The sequence below is a fragment of the Meleagris gallopavo genome, chromosome 2 (assembly GCF_905368555.1).
Source record: "Meleagris gallopavo chromosome 2, MGAL_WU_HG_1.1, whole genome shotgun sequence".
NCBI lineage: Eukaryota > Metazoa > Chordata > Aves > Galliformes > Phasianidae > Meleagris > Meleagris gallopavo.
Window position 1 is genome coordinate 94200168 of NC_139405.1, and position 13756 is coordinate 94213923.

A 13756-nucleotide genomic window follows, 5' to 3' on the forward strand; every position below is an offset into this window, starting at 1 on the left:
GAGGCAGGTTGGTGGCTGAGTCAGTTGCAGAAGCAAGCTGAGTGGTGCAAAAGCAGGAGCTGTCTCATGGGCTGTGGAATGAACTTCTCCAGGAACTTGGAGCCCTCTCAAACTTCACCACTTGCTCTTCCAAGCACAACACCCAATTTTCAACCACGCTTTCTTGAACCAAAACACAAAGTCAGTCTCTCCAGAATAAAAACATTTAATTTTGAGAGTTAGTGGAGGACAAAGGAGAGAGTACAAACTGTCTGTGACGCAGGATAATTATATTCCTTTATGCGCTGCATGCTACTTTGCCTGCTTTTTCCATCTGCCAAACACTGGTGTGCCAGTATCCCAGACCTCTTGGTTACTTCAGGCTGCAAGCAGGTATTAGAGCAGTCTTCATCAAACCAAGCTCAGGTAACTTTTATTCATAGGTTTGAATCATTTCCAGTTGGCCACTCAGTGTCAAAGTGCTGTGACCAGTGTGTGGGGGAAGAACTCTCTTCCCTATAGCTTGCGTTCTAGCTCTAATGCCATTGCTTTGTGTCCATAATCTTTTTTTTTTTTTATGTATTGTGATTATTTCTTTTTTAAGACTTATACTCCTGTTTTTATCAAACACTTTATAAACGGCTAGTTATTTTCATTCATTTGGTAACTGCCATTCAGAAGCCACATGTGGTCAGCTTATGATTTAAGTGTCTTAATATCTTGTATTTGGATGTCTCTTCCTGGTCTGTGTGTCTTTTAATCAATACTGTCTTCTGTAGGCCTTTGCTAGCAGTGCTTGGGTTTTCTGTTGTTATTTTAAAGCACAGATGAAACTACAAATGTACCTGGGATTAATCAGTTACTGACCTAGTTGCTTTGTCATGTTCTCAAACACACTGTTAATATGAGTACATGACTTCACTTATCAGACTTCAGATGTTTAAAGCTTATGAAGCATTACCTTGGCTTATGCCTGTTGTAGTAACAGCTACCTATACTTCTTTCATAGCAGTGTTTGGTACGGATGAAAGAATCACTGGATTTCCCATCTTCTCTTGCATTGTGGTGTCTTCCTACGATGGTCTACCCCTGCCTAAATGAATTGTGAGGGCCTCCAAGCACCTTTCTTTGAGTTGTGATTCTCTTGCTCTCGTTTGTGCTCTCTGCTGTAAGATATGCTGTCCTTACATTCCCCCTCTACTTAAAGAAAGGCTTGTTCTGCTTCTTTTGGACAAGCATTAGCCCTCTGCTCTGTTTCTCCCTCCTATGTACTTTTAAAGTAGCACTACTCTGCTATTGAATCTGTTGAATTGGTTTCCTGCTGGAAAGAAACAAAAAGGCGGTGTACTCCAATTGATTGAGGCAAACTACTGTATTAGTTGTCAGTGAAGGTTAACCAGGGATTTCAGAAAATAAAGATGATACAGATCAGGCGTGGTGGTTATTCATTAGTGGGGGTTCTTTTCATTAGTCTTAAAATAGAAATTCAAAGACATTTCAGTGTTCCGTTCCCTCCCTGTAGCAGTTTTTTTTCCTTCCTGTCTAGTTTTAAAATTGACCAACTATTTAATCCTAAAAGCATGTAGAGCTTTTAACTCCTAGCCAAGAACTTATTGTCCTCTGCAGGGGCAACAGTGATGTATGTGGGGGAGGGGAAATCTAGAGCCTGTGACAAAGCTTACTCATACAATAGGCTATCTTTAGAAACATTAATAGCCATATTTAAATGAAATTTCTATTACTGGTCTCCTAGATTGCTAGGTACAATAAAGTCAACCAAGAGAGAGCAATCAGATTGAATTTGCTACTAGGAATATCTAAAAACAAACCACAAAAGCTAATTTTAAACAGTGGGTTGCCATTCATGTTGTTTAGTTTAGAACCTCTGGAGCAATTCCTCTCCGTTTCTATTTTAAAATTGGCATGTCAGACCAATGTAGCTGCTCTTTCTCCATCTCCTTAACATAAAAACACCATTAAAGTAAAATAGGAAAAAGCAACAATTACAGAACTTACAAAAAAGATTCGTTTTTTAGTACAGTGGTTTTTCTTTAAATAGGACATTATGTCTTGAGCTGGGTGGGTGGCATATGTCTGTGCAAGTACCATGTAACGTGGCTTGGACTGTGGTAAACGACCTCATCTGTGATCTTCCCAGAAGCTGAAAAAAAAAAAAAAACGGCTTCTGTGGGTTTTTTCTTGTTTGGTTTGGGAAAGCATGAGTTGAGCATTTTAAATAGTAGGATTCTTTCCAATTTCAACACGTGGCATCTGGAAAGTGTAGAATATCTTTAACTACCATTTTTTAATTTGGCCTTCTTAATAATAATTTTTCTTTCCACTGAAATTTTATTTTACTAAGTTTTTTTTTTTTTTTAGCATTTAAGTATTAAATGGTTGTGATGATCACTTCTTTTGGTGCTGCATGCAAAAGGAAAGATGCTAGAGCAGTCAAAACTGCTCATATTCTGCTTCAGACATGTTTTCTGACACTCAAATGGGTCTAGAGAAAATGGTTGAACACAAAATTCAGATACTCATCCATCTGTTTTTTGAAGCAGTAAATTTAGTATTGAGGATATTTATTAGTTGAGCTTTATAACTTTATTCCTATGATTTTAGCTTCTGAAACCTACAGCATGCACCATACAGAACAACTGACTATCTGCAGAGCTTCTAAACTAGATTTTTTCAGACAGAATGTATGTTCAAGGTATGAGACTTGAGGTGAGTGTTTCATGAAGGAAGGGGAATGCCTCTAAGGAGCTCTTTAATGGATATTGTTCCCATGTGACAAACTCACGTGACCTTTCTGATCATTAGTTGATTGTTTGGATGCATAAGAAGAACTCGTTTTATAAAATAGCTTTGGGAATATATTTTTATGGATATCAATGCTTTAAATATAAATGTTGTTTCTTCATTTTTCTTTCTTTAGGAAGTGAAATGAAAATGCTGTTAATATTAAGTTTCTTTAAAAATTATCAGAACTCATATAAGAAAGCTATTCATTGGACTGGTTGTTCTTAAGGCTTTTCTTTATAAGCCCTTAGAATGATGAGCACAAATGTAAGCTGCCCTAGAAATGTTTTTCCCTCCTTGCCAGAATAAATCTTGTCAAATTTCCCCTGTTCTATGCTGCATGCCAGATCTTTCTGCTGAGAATAAATAAATTTTCTGTCTCTGAGCCCTGCATGCACTCAACAACTAAGCAAACAAGCACTGTAGCCTATGAGAAAGTGTTAGTGCGGTAGCATTTTGGTACTCTTCCTGTACGGTCACAGAATCACAGGGATTGGAAGGCATCTCTGGAGAATAGAGTCCAGCTCCCTGCTAAAGCAGGTTCCCTTCAGCAGGTGGGTCACACAGGAAAGCATTCAGGTGAGGAGAGTCTACAACCTCTCTGGGCAGCCTGTGCCAATGCTCTGTCACACTCAAAGTAAAGAAGTTCTTTCTCATGTTCGGATGGAACTTCCTGAGTTCCAGTTTGTGCCCATTGCCCCTTGTCCTGTCAATGGGCTCCACCAAAAATAGCCTGGCCCCATCCACTTTACTCCTACCCATTAGATATTAATAAGCATTGATAAGATTCCTCCCTCAGTCTTTTCATCTCCAGGCTGAGCAGCCCCTGGTCTCTCAGCCTTTCCTCATACCGGAGATTCTCTGGGGCCCAGTCATCTTTGAGGCCCTTTGCTGGACTTTTTCCAGTTCACTGTCTTTCCAGAACTAGGGAACCCAGAGGAATCACAGATGAAGCAAAATGTGTGTGCCATGTTCAGAGCCACAGCCCAGCGCTGCTTTTATGAGTATACAGCATGTGATAATGTGTAACGTCTGAACTGAGCATGACAGAATGATTTAGGTTGGAAGTACCTTCTACAATGTGCATGTTAACTGGGGGAGTGGTCTAATATATTCAGGTGTCTTGCACAGTATTAAAGGTTAAGAAAGCAAAGTCCTATCACTTTCTTAACACTTTTACTAAATTAACTAGCTGGCAGTGAGAGCCATTTACAAATGCAGAGAACCCTGTAGCTTTTGTTGTTAAAGTTTTATTATAAATGAGGAAACAAAAGCTATACTTCAAGCTCCAAAAGCATCTTAACTTACTATGATTAACCACTGAGTAAGAAGAAAAAGCTACATAGGAACTAGAAACGATTAAATCAAAGCCCAACACCTATTGATTTTTAAGAGCTGTGCTAAGATTTACAGAGCTGCGTGGAAAAAAGTCTAATAGTATTCCTCTGCTCGCATTATCTAAATCAAAGATTTTTAATTCATCAGTGCTTCTTATTTAGAGAACTTTAGCTTGGGGAGCCTCGAGTACAGCATTTCTGCTGTGGTGAACCTGCATTCTTTCTTTTTTTTTTTTTTTTTGTCCCTTTTCAATTGTCCCAATATGCTGCTACATCAGCCAACAGGTCTCTCTTTCTGCCAGTGCTGTTGCAGTTGTGTTACGCATAGTTTCTCTTTGAACACACTGGTCTACATGATGTGGTAGGTACCACCAGCTCTCATGTCTGCTGGAGGCATGAGTAAACTGAACTGAATTACGCTGTAAGCTTGTGGCAGAAGAGGTTATCAGTAGTTTTTTGCTCTCAGTAAACTCAAGTAATGTTCTAATCACTAGACCGTCCTCTTGTGTATGTAGTCACGGTGGCTCAAGCAATTATAAGAGCTTTACCATTCCTTAAAGGTCTTTCACAACCTGTGCTATGCGACTTGACCATCATTTAGAAGGTAGGAGCCTAGACCAATTTGAAGATCTGCCCTGAATCAGTGTTATAGACAGATCCTTATTATGTTATAAGCTCCCTAGCTGAGCTGCTCAATGTGGGTGAGAGATCTGTGTCCAGCCATGTTCTGACTGAATGTCACGCTGGGATCTGATTTGGAGAAATATAGATGAAAGATGTAATTCTGTAATATGCAAAATGGAAGTTGGGAACAAACAGTTTATTCACACAATAATTTGTTCGCCAATCTGGAATGGCTGAGATTCTACCTTAGACAATAATAGTATTAAATTTTGTAACACTCTGCTTAAAGGCAGATTATTTTTCTCCTAGAGAAAAGAGAAAATCTTTAATGATCTCAGGAATTTTTAGTTTATTTTTAGTTTTGACTGATCTAATCTGTAAGTAATAAGCAATAAATTACATTAATCTTACTATGATGAGTCTGTTTTGCCCATGATAGTAACTGGTGACTGATCTCCCTGTCCTTATCTCAACCTTTCAGCCCTTTGTTATCATATTTTCTCCCACTGTTCCTTTAGGGAATCAGGGAGATGTGAGAGAGTGGCTTGGTGAAGTTTAGCTGCCCTCCAGGGTGAAACCACCACACTTAGTGGGTAGGTGGAAGTAGAAATATTTTTACCAGATGGATTATTCTTATCACATGAGGCATCATCGGATGCTATTTAAGGATGAATTGTTCGGTGAGAGATACAGGAGTTCTCCATTGTGTTTCACTGTTACCTATTTTTCAGTCTGGTGCTATGAAGAGAAAAGGTGAGTAGGTAATACTGTTGATCAGGATAGATCCCGTTTACAGGATGTGCTGAGAAATTCTCAGCGTTTCCTCAGAATTTGAGAGGAAAAATAAAGGACAGAAACAACTCTTCTTAATGATCTATAATTCAGTTTAATTGCACAGCTCATACCACTAGGTGTCATCAGGTGGAATTCCTCCAGAAAATTTGGTGTTTTTTCCCTGTTATTTATTATTGGCTGAGGTGCCTGATATTAAACAAACATAATCTTTCTTTAAAGACCTCTAAAATTTCCTGTTCAATCAGTGAAATAGATTATGTAAACAATCTATTCTAGAAGTCCTACCTCCTCCAGTACCAACGATTGAGTGAGTGTCTTAGACTGAATTTTCCTAATAGTCCTATTGACACCACGTGCTCCATTGGGTCTTCTGAATTCTTCAGAACACAGGAAAACTTCATGCTAGTCTGAGTTGAATGACAAGACTGGGAACTTGCTGTTAGCACTGGGAACTGTGAAAATGCTGTCTCATAAATATGTTTGAAATTTGATTATCAAGTCAGAAGAACAAAGATAGTTGTAGTAAGCTAACCCAACTTCATCTCTCTCTGAAGGCAATTTTCAGCTACAGCTTACCTGCTTTATGGACAGTTGCAGCGTATATGAAGATATCTTTCTGTATATCTTACAGCTGGGGTATGAGCTGTTGATAAAACCTAAGTTTCACTTTTAAAATAGAAGTGACAGACAATAAGAGCTTTTGCAGTCATTCCTGAGTAATTTGTTCCTTCATCTGAGACATGTAAAGCACATGAAAGTGCAGTGCTGGGCAATGCACCAAGCATGCATTTTTTTCCTAGTTGCAAGAAAAAAAAAGACAAATTTTGATTTCCTTTTGGTGGAAACAAGGGAATTGCTCAACCAGTCTCTGAGTGTCTCAGTCAGAACCTGCACTCCACTCCCCTTGCTCATATTCACATATTCTCAGTAATTTCATACAGCTTTAAATGTGGTTTCTAGCTTTAAGCTTCCAAGACTTTTCCCCTCCTTTCTCTTCCATCCCCTGCCAACAGACGAAAAAGCCAAAGATCTCAAGCTTGGTATTATTTGGGCTTTGTGTAAACATAGCTGTTACTTTTCTAAGGGAATCAACTATGGAGAACAAAATCCTTGTGGTATGTTAAGGTTTCAAACTGCTCCTTGCTGATTTATTGTTATTGTGGAGACAGCTCAAAGGGAGCACTAATTCATCAGTTCCTTGTAAGCAGAGAGGGGGAAAGAATAGGAGGAAGTGAGAAAAAGGGTGGAGAGGAAAAGAGTTCAGGGAAGAGGAAAGATCAAAATGGGAAAATACTAGGAGTGGGAGGGAAGACAAAGAGAAGCAGTTGTTTTTGACTGGGTGGTTTATGAGGTTTCTGGAAAATAATAAAATGATATGTTACCCTAGAGAGCAGTGGAATTGTCTGAAACTTGTTATAACTTCACAAGCTAGGAAATAATTCAGGCATGAGTGACTTCTCACTGCCAGTTAGTGATAACTGATATAAGATTTAAGGTATTTGAGATGCAGGCATCTATAGGCTACCGATAGCTAGTAGTGTAGCTATCAGTAGTCTATAGTGGAATAGTCAGCCTAGCCAGCAGCACTGCCAAACTCAGCCCGTAACTGTAATGGGAGCTTAGATAGCCAGAAAGCATCAAATATCTTCACTTTACTATGTTAACACTGTACAGGTCTTAACTGCGGCCTTCCTTGGCTGATGAGTGCTAGCTGTGTAGCCCTTGGTGTATTTATGGTTTTGAGCTTGAATTATTTTAACAAAGGTGGCAGCTACAAGATATATAATACTCTGGAAATCTAAACAATAAGTAACCATCTGCTTTCTTTCAGTTGAAGCAAAATCTGAAGATGTTCAGTCAGGAAACTAGTCTAATTGTTTCTGATTTCATCTTCTGATAAACAAAGCCAAGTCAACAGGATGTAGCTCTTTCACTCTGAATGTCTCCTGGCTCTTGCCAGCATCTGCTGAAATGCTTATTCATATTACAATTCCTTTTAAGAACAATTATAGTGCTTTTGTTTAGCCAATTGTCAGTGGAGAAGAAAGCTGTTTTTTGTTGTTGTTGTTGATTTTTTTTTTTTTTTTTTTTTCCCTCTGAACTACTATTCTTTTGGTCAGGATGCTGATGAATTGTTTCAGTCTGTTTAATCTCAGACAGACTACTGTCTCAATTGTGTAATCTTAGTTCTGGTTTGTTTAAATTTGGGAAGGACAGCAATGTGAAGTATCGTTCTTCATATGGAGAAAACCTTTATTTCCTAGATTCTGTGTGCATCTGATTTTTCTGTCTCTCAAATACTCAAAAAGCTTCCACGTTTCAACTGTTAATGTTTTAACCCCTGGTCTTCCACACTTTGACATGAACTTAGTTGTTGCCGTAACAATTATAGATTTTTAACTTGTTCTTGACTCTATTATTCAAAGGCAGTGGCTCAATGCAGTAGAGAAGCGTTAGGAGACAGCTGGGAATTCATGGACTTTCTTAATGAAGGTTTGTGACTCTTAAGGCAAACAGATGAGATGTGCAGGCCCATCTTCTCCAGAGCAGAATGATTGTGCTGCATTTCTGCCCACCTCAGGTCCAGGTGATATACCTGGACGTGTATGCTTACAGTATCCAGGCTTTTCCTCTAGTAGGAGAGACAGATTTTTCTGCTCAGAGTGGAACACTGTATATTTACCCATACCTTCTTATCTTCCTGCTCTTTCTTTTCTTTCACCACAATTTTAATTTTTCCTTCAAATTGTTTTATTCAGGCCTACAGGGCTTGAATAACAGCCACTCCCAGTTTATTTCAGGTTGCTGCTGCTTGGCAGTGTTTCCAGAAGCCACAGTGGCACTATAGCTGGTGACAAACACAGGAAGATGCAAGGTCAGAAAATTCTTTGGCTCTGTCACGTTGCACAGAGGCTGCATTTTTCAGTACAGATGATAGGATCTTGCACTCTGAGGCACTTCTGCGTCTCAGCTTACAGGTTATCTTTTGGACAAAAGAGGAGTTTTTGGTGTGTCATCTTTAGCAGTTAAAGCTTTTTCTTTATTTTTGTAATGTCTCTTCCTTTACACCTATCCATTCATTTGATAGGCAACACTTTATATGCATGAATAGATCTACAAATTGTCCATTACCTTTCTAATACTTTAAAACTTTTCATAGTTTGTGTTGTAACCAAGCCAAGCTGTTAAAATTTTCATTTTATGCCTTCTAACATAATACCTAATTAGTAAAAAAAAGGTTGTGTGAGGGAAGAAATCCTATCAGCCAACCTGTTTAGCAGACGTTTTTGAACTTCCCCTAACTCAATCATGTGTCTTTGAAGCAGTCCAGTACATTTTTGCACTCCTTATGCTATTGTTCAGTGGTACTGTTCAGTTTTTTTGGTCATTGACATGACTGAAACTTTTATTTTATATTTCATGTATACATTATAGTATGCTTATACATAAAATATAGTTACATACATACCTATTTGTCTATGTTTGCCAAGAAGATAAAGCAAACAAACACTGACTATTCATGGGGTGGACACAAACACTGACTATTCATGGGGTGGACGTGGATGATTGAAAAGTTCAGCTCCATCTCCACTCAGGAGGAGCCCATTTGTCATATGCTTTACTAGCCAGAAGTTGAAGCTGCTGACGAAGCTCCAAACTTTTACTTGGTCTATCTATTCCAGGCCACAGCATCACTTGAAGATGAGGACAGAGCTAGTAAGCTTGATGTTGAGGGTCAACAAATGCAATAGAAGAGTAGAGGTCAGCTCAAGATTTCACAGTACATTGTGCATTGACAAGATTTCTTGTGCCCTTATGTGATAAAAAGTTATGTCATAGTATATCATTTGAAGGACAACTGATATTCACTGGACTTGCTTAGTTGACTGTGGATCACATTAAGAATTAAGTAAATATTGGGCAGGATTTAAGAGCTTAGGGAAGATAGGCTACAAACCTTTGGAAGGCAGTCATCTCCAAACATCTATGTAAATCCAGCCTTTTGTGTGTTAGTTTGCCTGACAGCTAGCTGACAGAATTATTCTTCTGTACCTCCCAGGTAGTTCATGAAGATGAAGGTGCAGAAGCAATTAGTTATTGCAGTTGTAGATGCCTGTAACTAACTGGGATTGATAAGCAAGAGCCATTAAGTCTGTTTGACAATTCTTACAATCAAAAAATCCTAGTGGGTAAATTTATTAATTAGTTTGTTTCATGTAGGGGCATTTAAATGGCCTAATCAGAAAGCCATGGTGCATTTACATAACCAAAACTGATAGCATTAGCAAAAATATTTACTAATTAGTCAATTCTGTCATGTATGCTTTCTCCATATTTCTCAAGCTGTATAATCCTCCAGATGATCCATCAAAGAGCCTAGGAACAGAGAAAATGACATCCAGTTCAAACTCTGTCAGAGGAAAAACAATGCAAGTTGTGAGGCCCTACAGAATACCCTGAGCCACCAACCTCAATCATGTCAAAAAGTAGCTGTCCCCTTGGAGAGAACATGAAGACGTTCATGTGCAGTCAGCTACAACTCTGGCTGCTTAGAGAGTCTCAGAGTAGTTTCGTTCTCACAGCCTATTCACCTAAAAAGCATAGCAACCAGCTCTAGTTCCAATGTGCCATGTAATAGGCTTTCTGCAAATGACTTCACTTCAGAAATATGCATTTTTTTTTTTTCTCCAAAGAAGTAAAATATTTGGAGAAACTGTACTATAGCAGGTGTGTTTGATTCCTTCTAGGAGAAAATATAGCCTGGATCATATTAACTGAAATTACTTTGACAAAGAAGGGAACAGAAATGAGAACCAATTTTAAATCTTTAAATCCTTTCCTTTGACTTCTAAAAGAGCTGGTTTTCATCCTACCAGTAAACATAGTTAGACATTAAGATGAAACTTTAAGGCATGTGACTTTAAGAGTACATGACTAACTGTTGTAGTTTAGAAATTAAACCAATCCCCAGTCTAGAGCTGAAATTAAGATTCTGTTGGAAGCTCTATTTTGAGTCTTATCTGGTGCAAAAGACCCACTAATTAAAGCACACAGCATATGACCACTTATTCAACTGTATTTTCTTTGCACTTTTTTCACACCTACCTGATTATGTACTCATGAAGCATTAACTTGATGCAATTGCAGCTTAACTTTACAGTGTCATGAAGAACTGACCTAAAGATGCAATCAAAATTTGTATAGCTTTGTAAGTTCTCAAATGACTTGCATCAAAGAAAAAGTTGTATGATCTTTGCTTTCACAGAAGTTTTTACACTTTGATCTTACTGTTCAGAAGCTTGGAAATAAGGCATTGCTCAGTTCTAGTCTTATCAGAGATCAAATCTTCCATTTGTTCTTACTTAACAAAGTAGTCTGTTAGGTAGGCCAAAATCTAAGGTCAGGAATCCCATTTATCTTCACTTAAGTCATTAGTTGTTGTGCAGAAATAATGAACTGCTCGTTTCCTCTCCATGCTTATCTCACAGAATGCATGACAATCACATTTGAAATGTATTAACAGTCTTGTTACAGCAGCAAGATTTCTGTCATTTCCATGTCTTTCTGCATTGGTTCCTCTTTTCTGTGGACATGCACATGGCTGCAGAATTAACTAGTCGATTTATGCTGATTCTTTATGAAAAAAAAGCTCTAAACAAAAAATTACATCAGCTATTTCTTGTGATTTCTATTTCCAGCTTTTTATGATTCTGTTCTAGAAAATGTGCTGCATTAGCATATTTTTACAGATTCGGTTTTACTGTATATGGATGTATTCTGCAGGAATATGCAGATGAGAGTGACTATGATCACACTGGAGTTTGAAGTCTGAGCTGAAAGCTATCTTCTATTCTGTTTTTCTAAGTCTAATAGACCTGACTTGATTCATTTGTTACCAGGGTCTGTGAAATGCATGTGTTGAGCTTGGTAATCCAGTTCAATTCGTAGTGACCTAAGCATTAACTGGGGTAAAGTTTGTTTAGGAGTTGGATTGAACTGTAGCTATACCTTTACTATCTATACTTCCAATGGCTTACTAGCAGATACTCAAAAAATTTCTACTGTCTGGAGCTGTAACTGATGTTCTTCACTACAGAAATACTCTAGTAGTTATTTATCACTGGTTTGGTCCTCTACATTTTCTATTAGTTGCTTTCTCTTTCTTCTTGCTGTTGCTTTACATTCTTCCTGAAGCTCTGCACATCACTAAAAAGCATGTGAGAACGCAATCTGAAGCAATAAAAGTCCTGGCTATGGAACATTATCACATTTTGACTGTCTTCTGTGAATTTGTAGGGTTGTTGGGAGAACACAATGTGTGTAAACACAAAAACTTGTTATTTAGTTACAACAGCGTGCCAGATGATTGTGAAGCAAAATTCTCTTGCTTTGGAAAGCTTCATTTCTTGTATGTTTCTTTACAGGGATAACCAGCAGAAGTACCACTTGAATGGTAGCTTTCCATGTATGGTTTCCAATGCCAAGTGGCAGAGATTCCATGTTCCTTGCATTAGTGCCACCAGTGACAATAATTCTTGTTTTTTTTTTTTCCTGTTGCAAGTGATTCTAAGGCATCATAATTAAAAGACTACTTTAACATGGATTTAGCAAATAATTGAGGTTGTAATGAATGTACATGCATATTAGGCTGCAGTAGGCTTAAGTCAAAGGTGAAAATTATTATTATGCTATCTTTTGCCTTTTGCATGCTGTTACAAAAGTGACATACAAAAAATTAATGAGACTAATTTGGTAGCCTGAAGCTGTTTTTTCTTTTCTTTTTTTTTTTTAATGACAGCGTGGATCAGTTGTTCTTGTAAGTGGCTTGAGAATCAAATAAGCAATTTTTTTTTTTTTTTTTTTTAAACATGCTCCTATGATCAAAGGGAGGTAATTGGTCTCTGCTGCATGTATTCCTTTCTCAGCAGCAGCTGCTTGGCAAGAAGGGTGAGCAAGAAGCAGGCTGGTCTACTGCTATTTGACACTATGGTCAGATTTTGCTTTCTGCTATCATTGTGGTTGAGTTCAAGTCATGGATTAGATGTCAAATCTTATCAGGCAACCCATTTATCTTGGCCTGCAGGATGCTAGTTTGGAGGAAGTTTTGCTTTGCTACACTCTTTACCAAAGAAGACAAAAGAAGAGAAATATTTCTCATTGAATTATTGTGGTTGTTTTACATAAAAAAAAAAAAAAAAAAAAAAAAAGAATTATCACAGTGATACCAGTAAACCTCTGTTAAAAGTCCTAGGGAGCATGGGTAAGACTTGGAGCTGAAAGGTTAATATTTTCCCCTATGCTTATTGACAGGCACTGAATATACTTAAAACTTCTTTTAGTCTGGATTTCATCATATTGGTGTATTTGGTGATCTTTTAGTCTGAATTGGGTCAAATTTTACATCTTTGCTCTAAAGAAAGCTTGCTAGAACTTTTGTCTGCCTGACATATGCAAGTGCACCCATAACTTATTTCTCTCTTCACTGTTCATCTGCTGGTTTCATCTCTTTGTTGCCATAAGCAGCAGCTGTGCAATAAACTGGGCAGGATGAGTAAAGGACACTGAAGCTGATACAAAGCAGATTGGATGGTGTTTGATCATTGCTTCTCAAATATTTCATAATTCTAGCTGTAAATCTAACAGATACACCAGAGTTGGGAAAAAATTTTTACTGGTACTTTGTGTTAAATGGAAAAAGTAGTAGGAACTGACAGTAGTCTAATAGCCTCCAAAATCTTAGGCTCTGATTTGTATGACAGTGTTGGACTTTCACGTTAGTCTCAGAAAAGATAGCCCAGCTATTCTTATTTTGTGTCTTGGAGCCATTATTCATGTGCTGTTCTGCAGGGCTCTTTCACCAGTTTCCTTTGAAACTGTGGGGTTTGTATAGGGGTTTTCTGAGCAAGTGATCCTGAGCATTCCTGAAAATGGGATTGTTTTATCTTTTCTCCCTGATAGCTGTATTAGAATGAAATACGACAAGGGTCTGCTTTTTTTTTTTCTTGTCCTTGATGTACCTTTTAAAGAGCTTCTTCCAATGGGTTAGAATGAATGGAAAACTAATGTAAAATCATCACTGTGTTTCCAAGATTTTAGAGCCCTTGGTGGAGTCATGTCCACAGTGAATTGAGTATCAAAGGCTCAGAATTAACAAGCACTGCTTTGAATTCTCCATGTGATTGTCTGGAGGCAAAATACCATCTTTTGCTTGAACATCT

At 37.9% G+C, this 13756-nt stretch overlaps 1 protein-coding gene across 4 annotated transcripts in view; it reads left to right on the forward strand.

Moving 5' to 3' along the window:
- The window catches only part of RNF144A (ring finger protein 144A), a 63164-nt gene that overhangs the window by 20135 nt on the left and 29273 nt on the right, over nt 1-13756 (forward strand). The window lies entirely within an intron of this gene.